Below are 13900 nucleotides of genomic sequence, written 5' to 3' on the forward strand. Positions count from 1 at the left end.
TTGGTGAAGGAAACTATGGGGACTACACCTGAGGGGGTGGGAGGAAGCAAATATTTTAAAATGAAGAATAATGTAAAAACATTTATTTTAATAAATAAAAAATATGTACAGATAACATATTTTAAGGATGCATAGTTGGAACTTGGGTTTTATTTTTACATAACTAATGTTAATTCTTTAGGTCTCATTGTCATCAGTTCTGGGTTATGTATAAATATGGGCAAATGCAAGTAACAACTAAGAGTTTGACAAAAAAGGAAAGAATTTCTATTGCTCCCTGTGCATTTAGTGTTTCAGAATCTTAAATGTAATTAAAATAATATACACATGTATTACACATTTTATTTTGCTATGGTTTGTGTGATGTAGCTGAAATGAATCTGGGCTTAAAAACAGTAGATAGTTGAGACGGTTCTACACCTACAGCATACTAGTTATATGTTACTTAGCAAAGTCATTTAGCCTACTTCACCTTCAATTTTCTTAACCAGAAAATAAGTCTAACATTATCGACTCTCACTATTCTACGGATTATGAGGGTTAAATTTCACAAGGATTTTTAAACCATCAAGTACATTTTTAGCATATGAGAGGGGAAAACATGCCTAAAAAGAATTCTGGTCCACGTTAGATTAGATATTTTTTACTTACACTATTTCCCAATTATACTTCTAGATATAGAAGTTATAAAAATATATACTAGTAAGCCACTTTTTAGCAGATCATAAGTCACTTTCCTTTTAAAAATTTTTCTTACACCAATCATTAAAATCAGTTTCTTGGGCCTCCCCGGTGGCTCAGCGGTAGAGCTCTGGGTTGCAAAGCTGCCCGCAGCCTCTGCGGCGCCGGTTCGATCCCCGGCTGCTCCCCGGCCACCAGAGGAGGGTCCCACATGGCGCGCAGACCTCTCCTGCCGCCCGCTGCTCCCCTCAGCAGTGTACTTCGGTCCTTCTGTCTGTTCTGCTCCCCGCTCTGGCTCTGGTGAATTCTCTCACCCTCCCGCGCTTCTGACTGTACCCAGTGCATGTATAGACAAAAACAAACAAACAAGCAAGCAAGCAAACAAATAAATAAATAAATAAAGCATGCCTCTATTAAAAAAAAAATAAAATAAAATCAGTTTCTTACGTGCTATATATAAAAATATGAAAATATACTAATTTATGTATCTATGTATCTAGTACTTGTAACCTAAATCTGAGAGTCACTCATCATCATACAAGGGACCAACTCAAGGAAAAATCATAAAATAAGTTTGTTTTTCTTCAGTTTATCTCATTTACCTTTTGTTTGCCCTTCCTTCCACTATCTCCCCTTACCTTGAAATACAAGATAACCCTGTGTCATCCCAAATCAAAAATCCCCCTTGGGAATTAATCTACAGTTAGTCATTTATACCCTGACACATGAAAGTCAACATGTTTTCCTTTCTATAGACAACTGTATTTTCAACCTTATGACTACTGAAGGACAGACTTCCCGGGGATGTTCAGCGAGGCCTCCCCAGAATATCCAGAAGAGGTCTTTCTAAGACATATCACTTTGGCATGTGGATTATTTCAAGCTAAGGTAAATAGAGCCCCTATGCTCAAGAGACATGTTTGCCATTTCTTTTTTTTTAAAGATTTATTTATTTATGCATACAACAACTAAGGTACAGGCCAGAGGTATGGGGGACTGAGAGGATTCACCAGAGACAGAGTGGGGAACAGAACAGGCCAGACTGACTGAAATACACTGCTGAGGGGGGCAGTGGGCGAGACAGGAGAGATCTGCTACGCCATATGGTTATCTCCCTGGCTGGCTGGGGATCGAACTCGTGCTGCAGAGGCTGCGGATAGCTTCATAGCTTAACCCCCTTCATGTGCTTAACCCCCACGCCAGCAGGGAGGCCCTACCATTTCTTTAACTACCAAAAAGAATGAAATTTGGGGCTATTACTCAGATTTAGGGTCATCTTCAGAAATAATCTTTCTATAAAGAAACCTCTGTACACAGCAGAGCAAACATCTAATTACAGATCATCTGGTCCTTTAGTCATGTGAGTTCTTCTTCTTTCTCTTTAAGCCCCAGCTGCCTATCCTATTTTTTATGTCAGGATAGATATACCCTAGTTTTGCCCCATTTACTTTGAAAGTTACCTCCACATAGATTTTCCATGCATATGTAATTAAATTTATTATTTTCTCCTAGTAATCTAACAAATGTTAATTTGATTGCTGAATAATCTCAGAAGAACCATGAGGGGGTAGAGGAAATATTTCTCTCCAACCCCTCTTCTAGCTGAAGCCTGAAAATCTTGTCCCTATTTAATTTGGAGACCATCAGGTACAAGTGAGCAAGTAGAGAAGATCATGTGTTAATTTGCCCAGCTCTTCTCCCCTAGCTGGCTCTGGAAGATCACAAATCAAGTCATTGAGAGAATTATAGTAAGCTGTTCTGCTAGACCAATAAATGAACAATGTCAATGCTGAACTTTTGGTGTGAGTAGCTGTTTTCCTGGCCATTACTCAGAAAATGTCAATATTTACGTAACTGCAGTCAAAATTCAGAGGCACCAGTTTGACCAAAACTTTCCTTCTCAATATTACAGTACAGTTCTGCTTTTGTACACAATTTACATGAATGTAGAACTGTGTGGTTATATTAAGTTGGCTGGAAAATTATGTTTTCCTTGACAGCAATTAGGGTTTTACCCAAAAGATCTTCCAGTCTGAAACATTAAAAGGCCTATTTTTTAAATTAGGGAAAAAAATACTATTAATTAAGCAATGAAAGTGTACCTCAGGTCCATAAAATCTATGTTATATCTCAATTAAAATATTCTTATTACTCCTTACATTTGTACAACAGTCTCTTTCAATTACTATTTATACAATTTAGTATATTAAATATACATTGAGCTTACAAGGCACCTATTTGCAAAGTATAAAGATATTTTTTCATAAGAAAAAAGCCTTTCAACATTCATAATTGCTTTAAAGGGGGTATTTAAAGAATAATAAAATGCTGAGCAGTTACATTTTAAGAAATTATGTAATTTAAAATTAAAAGAAGCCCCAAAGACTATCTTATACTTAAATCTCTCTTTCCTCCATGCATCTTCTGAAGGTTTTTGTTAAGCAGTCAACCATTGAATGCAATGAAAACATGGATATATGGAAAGACCCTTTGTCAGGAAATTATTTTGCAACTAGATTATTTTGACTGGTTTGATCTGACAAGTAACCTGTAAAGCTGAGGAGAATAAAGATATAATTTGAGTCTAGCCAATCGCCTTCTAAACAGTAACACAGTAATAAAAACAATAGTAGTAATTGCTACTACTTTGGTAGTAATTGCACTCCTTTGGTACCAGACTCTGTTCTGAACCCTTTTCAAACTTAGTTCATCAGTCCAATAGAAATCATTTGAGGTGCATGGCATTATCTCCATTTTCCAAATGCTTAAACCGAGAGTCAAACAGGAAAGTGATACATTCGATGTGCTCAGACTAGCAAAGGAAAATTAGGATTGAAGCCCACGTCTATCTGTCCCTTAAACAGTGTCTTTTAGTCATGCAGGGACTTGAAAGAGATCATAGTATTAAGAATTTAAACAACAAGACTATGGGGGGGGCGGGGCCAGGAGAATGTTAAAACCCTATCAAATTTAGAGAACTAAATTGAGTCAGAAAGGAATCACAAGGCACTACAGTGTCATATGAACAAGATTTGATCTATGTCTAGATGAGTGTTACATCCTCCTGAAGAAAAGACAGAAATAATGGTAATCAAATCAAATCAATAAAATTTTGACAGATATGTATAGAATATTTGAGGTGTGATTCTACCAAGTGGTGATCACAAAGTCATTAACATGAAGAAATTTAAGTTAATAAATATCATAGACCAGATTTTATAAAGTTGATTTTGTAACAGGGTGGTCCCCAGGAAAGGGGAGGTTCCAGGTCTCCTTCTATATTCCTTCCAGTAACCCCTGCGTGAATTGTCCTGTTGTGGTGTCATCAGCCTTCTGTCCTGTCTTGTATCATTATTTCATCTGCTGCTTACCTGTAATCTGGGACAACTGTATTCCCAATGTCCCTCTTCCCTGCAGTGAGCACACTGATTTCCCCCTAGGGATTCACTTCTCCTGACTTCACTTTTCCTGGGTCCTCTCCCCACTCTGTTACTATTTCCCTGAAACTCTGTCCTGTGCTCCCTTTGTACAAAAACAGTTGTAGGTTTTGGTCTCTTTTCCTATCTGTTGTTATAAACCCAAAATGCCAAGTCCACTAACTGAGACGGACTCATCTCTGTGATGCCGTCCAGCTTTGTTAACTTTCTCCTTTTGTCTGGGGCACAATGCGTAATGAACGCCATAGTGATCAGATGAATGTTTTCTGGGGCTTCTGGATTTATATCTGCGTGGTTGGTATATGTCTGGATAATTCTTTCAAGGAACTCCAAAGGATCCTCATTAGTTCCCTGGTTGATAAGCAGCAGACGAAATAATGATAGAAGACAGAACAGAAGGCCGATGACACCACAACATGACAATTCACGCAGGGTTACTGGAAGGAATGTAGAAGGAGGCCTGGAAACTCCCCCATTCCTGGAGCCACCCTGTTACAGTTTCAAGCAAATTCAAAGAGAAAACAGACACAACTACAGATCTCTTAAAATGGTAGCTGAATTAAGATGGTAATACAAGTTATATCCAGATTTTAGGAAAGAATTTCATAAATTTTCATAATGTCTCTAATATATCAAAATTATTTTAAAGTCCCTATCTAATAGCTCCAACATTTGGATCATCTCTTAATCTCTTAAATAATCAAAGGATTGTTTTTCTTGATTTTGTGTGTGTAATAATTTTTGGTTGAATGATGAATGCTATAAGTAGAAAAACAGTAAAAACCGAGATTAGTTGTATCTGTACCCTGAAATAGACATATATCTTCTTCCTTCAGGTTATTAGTGCTGGGTGTTAAGTCAACCTACTCAGTAGTTGAGTTGGATTTAGGTTTGATTTTGTCCTAGTTAGCTTTATCACACCACAAACTTTAATTCCCCCCAGCAGTGCAATGCTGTTAGTGTGCCTAGTGTGGGACTTGAGGTGCCTGAATGCTTCCTCAGTATTTCTATTCTACTCTCAGTTTTCAGCAAGTCCTGGATAGTAGTACCCTGCACTACAGGTTGAGGGTATAGAATGAATGAGTAGATGACTAGAATTTTGTTGAAAATGTCAACAACTTTTAATATACATTTTCAATACAAATGTCAGGTTCCTGCATGGATGATGAAGAATGCCTCGCTACTGAAAGTTTGGAAAATACATGCCTTGTCATGTCTTTTAGAAATTAATGATGCTTCCCTGCCCCAGCAGAAGGAAGAAGGAGGCTCTGATTTGCCCAGCAACAGCTCAGTCTCTGAGAGAATGCCATAAATCAAGGAATGAAAACCGCCACATGTCAAATTCCTAGTTTTCCTAGACTGCTCTCTTATACCACACACAAAAATTAACACAAACAGATTAAAGATTTGAGTATAAGTCCTGAAACTATAAACTACATAGAAGAAAACAGAGGTGATGAGTTCTTCAACATGGGTCTTCGCAAAGTCTTTGTGGATTTGACTCCAATAGCAAGGAAAACAAAAGTAAAAGTAAACAAATGGGGCTGCATCAAACTAAAAAACTCCACACTAAAAAAGGCAACCTTGAATGGGAGAAGATATTTGCATATCATATGTCAAACAACGGGTTAATCTATAAAACACAGCAAGGACTCTTCTACTCAGCAAGAAAAAAAAAAACCACAAACAATCCAATAAAAAAAAAAATGAGCAGAGGATCTGAACACACACTTGTCCAAGACGAATTATAGATGAGAAATTAAACAAAACATCAAACAAACTATAAAATTTACCCCTGGAAGCAGGCCAGGAGGGGATAAGGAAGGGGAGCAAAAAAGTGGTGGGGAAAAGAAAGTAGGGGGGGGTACAGTGGACTATGGTGTAGCAATATAAATGTTTTGGTGGTGGGAGAACTAAGGTTACCATATACCTCAGGAAAGAAATCCTATATTGTAAAAAAATTTACAAGGATGTAAAATACGAGTACCTCATTTAAAAAAAAAATTTAAAAGAAATATAGATGACCAACAGGCACATGAAAAGATGTTCAGCATTCCTTAATAGTAGAGAAATGCAAATCAAAACCACAATGGGGTATCACCTCACACCTGTTACAGTGGCTGTTACAAATGGCAAGAAACAACAAGCATTGGTAAACATTCAGAGAAAAGGAAAGACTAGTATACTATTGATAACTCTAGCATACTATTGTAAATTAGTACAGTTATTAGGGAAAACAGTATGGCGATTCCTCAAAAAATTAAGACTAGAAAGATCATATGATCCAGCTATCCAATGCTAGATATTTACCCAAAGATCACAAAAACACTAATTCAAAGAGATAAATGCACCCCTATGTTCACTGTAGCACTATTCACAATAGCCAAATATTGGAAACAACTAAAGTGCCCACCGACAGATGATTGGATAAAGAAGATAAGGTATATATGCACAACGGAAAACTATTCAGCTATTAAAAAATGAAACCCTACCATTTGCAACAATATAGATAGACCTACAGGGTATTATGCTTGATGAAAAAAGTCAGATGGATAAGGACAAACACCACATGATTTCACTCATATGTGGTAGATCAAGCAAACAAACAAAACAAAATAAAAACAAACTTACACTACAAAAATAAATAGTGCCAACATAGGGGAAAAGGAAGAGAGGTCAGTAAACTGGATATAAGGGATTAACTGCCTGGTGATGGATGGAAACTAGAGTTTTGGTATCTGAGCATAATGTAGTATATAGAGATATTGATATGTAAGTCTGTACATCTGAAACCTATATCATGTTATAAATCTATGCTACTTCAATTGCAAAAATAAGCACAGTAATGGGGGGGAACCTTCCAATTCTTTCAATGAACTCTGGGTTAAACAGCTTTTCTAAAATTTTTATTAATTGGTTTGGGATTTTGTTCTAGGAAAGGCTGCCTATCTTATCACGAAACACTTTCCAAAATGACTTCTGTTGTTATTTTGAATAAATCCATTTTTTTGATAAAATAACTGATTTTTTTGGTTGTGAAGTCAGCAATACCAATTATTGTGTGGGGTGCTGTAAGGGAAAACACTCCTCCTTATGTCTCCTTTATTCTTAAAACTCTGCTACTACACTACTTTACTTCTCACACGAGATGTGTAGGTCTTCCACACATCAAGCAATTCATTGACACCAGCTAGGTGTCCTACAATTAATTCAACTCTGCATTGTCTACCCAGAAATAGTACCAGAAATAGTACCAGATTCCACAGGCTATGGGTTCAGTCCTACTAGACTGGCCTCCCCCACTTCAGATGACAATCACCAATTCAGATTGTTCACTATACTTCCAACTGGCTAGTTATAAATTGGGAGGTTCCAGTGACCTTGTTCTTGTGTTCCATTAATCGCTAGGGTGGCTCAGAGCCTAGAAAAAAATTTACTTACATTTACCAGCCTATTATAAAGGATACAGCCAGTCAATCAGATGAGGGTGGTACATAAAGCAAGGTTTAGAACAGTCCTGAGTACAAGAGCTCCTGTACCCATGCAGTTGGGTGTGTCATCCCTCAGGTATGTTCATCAACCTGGAAGCTTGTCATATGTATTGGCATTGTACTGACCCTGACTGATTGAAAGGTGGAGCAACTGAGATAAAGTGAATTTAAGAAAAACTATTTGCTTATGTAGACACCAATAAACAACAATGTGAAAGGCAAGGACAAATAAAACCTGCCTAAACTAAAACTAATAGGTGGTCCTGATAATAAGTCTCTATAATGCAGTGTAAGTATAGGCAGTGAATGCTATGGATTCCACACCTTTAGTCCCGAAGCCTTCTCCAAGGTTTGTTGAGAGTCCCAGTGACTCCCACTCTGAGAATTCACTTCTCCTCCCTGCAGACAGATTAGGAGTTCTCAATACAGACCCCTGCCTACTTCTGCATCACCAGTCACCCAAATTATGCCAAGGGGTTCATTACCTGCCCCTTGAATTGTATGGATTGTAATATGGATTCCCGCCCTCACACACACAATAAATTAATTTCATGGACATATATATTTGACTTGAGTTGTAAGTGAAGAAGATAGCACTCTATCTTCTTATCCTGAACCTGATGAGACTCTCAGAACTCCATTCTGAGTCTGTGGAGACTTCATCACACAAGCATAGTTGATTGAATCATTGGCCACTGGTGACTGATTGAACCTCCCTTCTCTGGAGGTGGGGAGAGGGGGGAAGTCAAAGTTTTTACTCTCTTATCTCAGTTAGTTCCCTGGCAACCAACCCTCACTTTTATGGACTTTCCAAAAGTCATGTAAGCCCATGTGTGGTTAAAAGGGGCTTGTTATGAACAACAAGACACCCATTTCAACTTGATGGCTCTGGAGCTATTTCAGGGACCTGGGAACAAAAAAAAGGCCCTAATATCTCTCATCATTGAGAAAATGACAAAGGTTTTTTGGAGCAGTGTGCTAGGAACAAGAGTGAAGGTCAAATATACATTTCCTATTTTAAGTCATAATATCACAGGGGTACATACCCCAGAAGATACTCTGTCAACAATGCTCAGGAGGAAATTTACAGTTGGTGGAACTTGATGAAAACAAAGTTCTTTCCATACCTAAGATGCTACACTTAAGTAGAAATTAGAGAGGTTATATAGTAGGATGTTTCATAATGAGGTAACAGATCTAACAACTACCATTACAAAATATATTGCAAGGGCCTCCCCTGGTGGCGCAATGGTTGAGTGCTGGGCTGCAAAGCTGCCCACAGCCTTTGTAGCACTGGTTGGATCCCCGGCCACCATGAGGGTCCCATATGGCGCACAGACCTCTCCTGCCACACCTGCTGCTCCCCTCAGCTGTGTCTTCGGTCCATCTGCCTGTTATGTTCCCCACTTTGGTTCTGGTGAATTCTCTCACCCTCCAGCTCTTCTGACTGTATCCAGTGCTTGTATAAATAAATAAATTTAAATATATATATATATATATATATATTGCAAGAATGAATGCAATTCCCTCTGAGAAATTACTTATGAGATTTCCCTGCCAAAATTTTATAATCTGAATCTAATCTTTGGGAAATAATATACACTCCAACTAAGATATTCCACAAAATCACTAGCCTATACTTTTGCAAAATATGAAGACCCAAAAGCAAAATAAATACTGAGGAAATATTCCTGCTTTTGGAGAATTGACAACTAAGTGTGAATCATGATCCTGGAAAAAAGCTACAAGGGTCATTATAGGAACGCTTGATGAATTCATATATGAACAAGGAAATAGTATTACATAAATTTTAAGTTTCTCCATATTGATATTTTTATTGTGGCTATATAAAGAAATGTCCTTATTCTTAGGACATAAATTCTGAGATATTAAAGGGTAAAGAGCTATGATGTCTGCAATTTACTCTTCATTGGTTTAGAAAAAAGAGAGAATGATAAGACAATTGGGCCAAAATGCAAACAACGGATTAATGTGGAGAGGGCATATGGTAGTTCCTTGAACATGAATTTCCTTGTAAAGAAGCTTACAACATTTCTAAAGTTTAAAATGTTGTATAAGTAAAAAGTGATTAAAATATGAAATAATTGAGAGAGTTTTGCATATTTCTTCAAGAATGAAAGAGGAAGATCAAAATCAATAAGAGAGACAAGTCAGTATGTATACAAGGTCTTAGTGTGTGGTTTGAATTCCTGAATACCAGTAACAAATTTCTTTGAGTTCTCACTCTGGGACTTTTGAATGAATTTTAATGTCCTATTCTAATAGAGTAAATTGTTAAACATGTTATATGATGTTTTCACAATTTTTATAGTAAAACTGATGCTTTAGAAAATTTTTAAAAAAGATAAAAGAGGACTATCAAATTAAAATGTAAATAAAACCATTCTGTTTAACAAATTTGGGGATCACTATCAATCTACAGTCCTTTGCTTAACAAGGACTTCTGGCAATAAAAAGATCTATGCTGAAATATAGAGTTTATATATCTTTTCAAGTTAATGATTTCATATTCTTTGAATAGATACCCAGAGTGATATTGCTGAATAATATGGTGGTTCTATTTTTTAGTTTTTTTGAGAAACCTCCATACTATTTTCCAAAATGGTTACACCAATTTATATTAAATTGACACATAGATGGAAGGAGTTCAACATGATTCAAACAGGACCATCCAAGCAATCTTTCCAAACCTTGAGACTAGAGGCAAAAAAAAAAAAATACAATACTTTCCTTAAGGAACTATTTTAATCCATGGTCTGAAGGTAGCTTGAGAAAACTAATCTAAAATATCTACAATTTACTGCAGAAAAATTGGCAAAATCTTTTCTTATACAGATGTTTACTTAAACATTAACAAAAAGTAACTTTTTCAGAAACACTGTGAGTTGTTGATCTTCAAATTTCTGAGTAAAGTCTAAAGAGAGACAACACACTGCGCATCTACTAAGTGACACTGACATTAGGAAACTTTGGGATCTAAAGAACAGAGAAGAAAGTGCCCTGTCCAGATCGAACATAAAAAAAGTGATGGAACTAGGAATTGAGCCAAGGTGTGTGTCTCTCAAGAGTTCATGTTCTGTTCATTAATCAATCTGTTTTTGAGTCAGTGTAGTTCAGAGATAATTCCATGCTACTTTATATATCGTGTCTCCATTTCATTGTCAATACAGCCATGCAAGAGTGGTGTTATCATGACCACTTTTGCATATGAAGAAATTGAGATTGAAGGTGTCTTGTTCATATTCACAAAAGCTAAAAAGTCATGGAAGCAAAATTTTACCACAGGTCTCTGTGACTTCAAATCCCATCAACCCCTTTACTAATCAATATAGTATAAATAGATTGTATTTTAAAGACTGGGTTCTCATCAAGAAAATGACAACTAGGGCCTCCCCGGTGGCGCAGCGGTTGAGCGCTGGGTTGCGAAGCTGCGCGCGGCCTCTGCGGCGCCGGTTCGATCCCCGGCTGCTCCCCGGCCACCAGAGGAGGGTCCCACATGGCGCGCAGACCTCTCCTGCCGCCCGCTGCTCCCCTCAGCAGTGTACTTCGGTCCTTCTGCCTGCTCTGCTCCCCGCTCTGGCTCTGGTGAATTCTCTCGCCCTCCCGCGCTTCTGACTGTACCCAGTGCATGTATAAACAAAACAAAACAAAGAAACCAGCAAAACAAATAAATAAAGCATGCCTCTATAAAAAAAAAAAAAAAAAAAGAAAATGATAACTGAATGGAGCACAAGCTTGAAATAAAGTAATAATAAGTTCCTACATCATAGGAAGTATAATAAAATTGCCTGTAAGGCAAGCTGTGATTTTTTTAATAACTCTAAGCATTGTCACAACTTCTTTTTCATTTTAATCAAAAAGTATACAAGCATATCCCAGATGTCCAGCCTTTCCCTACCCCATTTATTATTGGCTTTCTCTCTCTTCTTTCTCCCCATCCTTCTCCCGCCCTCCCTCCCTGTCCCCTCCTCCTCCATTCCTCAGTCCCTCTATGTCACTCCCTCCCTCTTCGTTCACTTTCTTCCTCTCCCTCACCTAAGGCCTAGAGTTGCATAAAAAAGTTATACTGGTTCCTGCTGCCCTCTAATGGTCTTACTCCAGAAATGGCTGTCACAACACTCCTTTGACTTGTTGGGAGACAGTGGACAGAAAGGAAAGTGCTTGTGATCACTGACAAGATACTTAACTTCACACCAGTAAAATGGAGGTGAAAATACCTCCTCACAATTGTCTTGTGGATTGAGATAACATACTAAAGGCTCTTGAGGAACAGCACACTCTCATTTTACTTTATTTACTTCTGACAACTCTGTAAGGTAGAAGAAATTGAGACCTAGAATTTGCTTATTTTTTTTTTAAGTTAACTCAGTCAGCAAGTTGTAGAATTAGACCTATAATACAAGTTTGAAAACTCCCATTCTACTCCTCATGATGCCTCAATAGCCCAAATTAACAGTTAATACTGAGGAATCTTAAGAATTTTAAAGCATTAAAGGGATATTTTCATACATTGCTCAAGCTTTCCAAATACAGGCATTCCATTGATCAGTGGTCACAAATCTAGAATTGTGTCTTCAAAATTACAAAAAGAAAAGCAAAGACTTAAGTCCAAAATATGTTTGCAAATTATTACTTATAATAGAACAAAGCTGAATTAGTGAAATATAAAATATTCAATAAATTTTGGTTTTTCTCTTTTCTTTTCCCATCAAACTCCCTCCACCCTTGCTCCCACTCCCTGCCTTCTTCTCCTCTGGTAACCTCAGTCCTGTTTTCTAACTCTACTGGCTTATTAATATTTCTGTCTTACCTATTCATTTGTTTTGTTTTCTTATTTTCCACATACAGGTATGATCATCTGATAATTGTCTTTCTCCTTTTGACTTATAATGCCATCAAATTCCCTCCATTCTGCTGCAAAATTTCATCACTTTTTTATAGTTCAATAATATTCCATTGTGCATATATACTACATCTTCTTTATCCAGCATCTATCAATGGGCATCTATCAATGGACATCTTTTTAGCCAACATCTATCAATGCTTCTATCTTGGCTGTTATAAATAGTGCTGCAATAAAACAGGGTGCATATATCTTTTCAAGTTAATTGTTTCATATTCTTCAGCTAGATAACCAGAAGTTGTATTGCTGGATCACAGGAAATTTCTAATATTAATTTTTTTACAGAACAGGCAGACCAACGGAATACACTGCTGAGGGGAGCAGCGGGCGAGACAGGAGAGGTCTGCCATGCCATGTGGGACCCTCGCCGGCCGGCCAGGATCAAACCAGCACTGCAGTGGCTGCAGACAGCTTCACAGCACAGCGCTCAATGGCCTGCGCCACCAGGGGAGGCCCCTAATTTTAATTTTTTGAGGAAACTCCATACCATTTTGCAAAATGATTACACCAATTTACGTTCCCATCAACAATGTACAAGGGTTTCTTATACCCTTGCTTTTACCAATCTTTTTGATGTAAGCCGTTCTTGCATGTGTGGGATGATATCTCACTGGGTTTTGATCCATATTCCTCTATTAGAATAAATGACAATGGGTATTTTTTTTATGTGCCTATTGGCCAATTATACTGCCTTTTGGGGGATTTTCTGCCCACTTTTTGATTGGGCTATTTTGTTTTTTGTTGTTGAGTTGTATAAATTCTTTATACCCTGCGTATTAACCTCTTGTCAGATGTATGCTGTACAAGCATCTTCTCCCATTCAGTAAGCTCTCTTTTCATTCTGTTGACATTTTTTTTTTTTTTTGGCTGCAAAGAAACATTTTAATTTGCCGTAGCCCCACTTACTTATTTTTGCTTTTGTTTCCATTACTATTGAGGTCCAGTTCCCAAAAACATTTCTAAGGCTAGCGTCATGAAACATATTGCCTATTTTTTTCTTCTATGTATTTTATGGTTTGGGGCCTTATATCCAAGCCTTTAACCCATCTGGAATTTATTTCTATGTATGGAATTAGAGGATGATTCAATTTCATTCTTTTACATATGGTTGTTTGGTTTTCTCAACACCATGTGTTAAAGAGATTTTCCTTTCTCCATTGTATGGCCAGGGTTCCATTGTCATAAATTAGGTGTGGATATGTGTATTATTTATTTCTTGGATCTCAATTCAATTCCATTGATCCCATGCTACTGTCACTTTGTAGTATAGTTTGGTAAGGTAACATGATGCAACCATTTTCTTCTTTTTCTCAAGGTTGCTTTCAGTATGTGGGGTCTTTTGCAGTTCTGATAAAAATTTTAGAATA

Source organism: Talpa occidentalis, unplaced genomic scaffold (genome assembly GCF_014898055.3).
Source record: "Talpa occidentalis isolate TD23 unplaced genomic scaffold, MPIMG_talOcc4v2.1 talOcc4.16, whole genome shotgun sequence".
In the NCBI taxonomy this organism is placed as follows: Eukaryota; Metazoa; Chordata; class Mammalia; order Eulipotyphla; family Talpidae; genus Talpa; species Talpa occidentalis.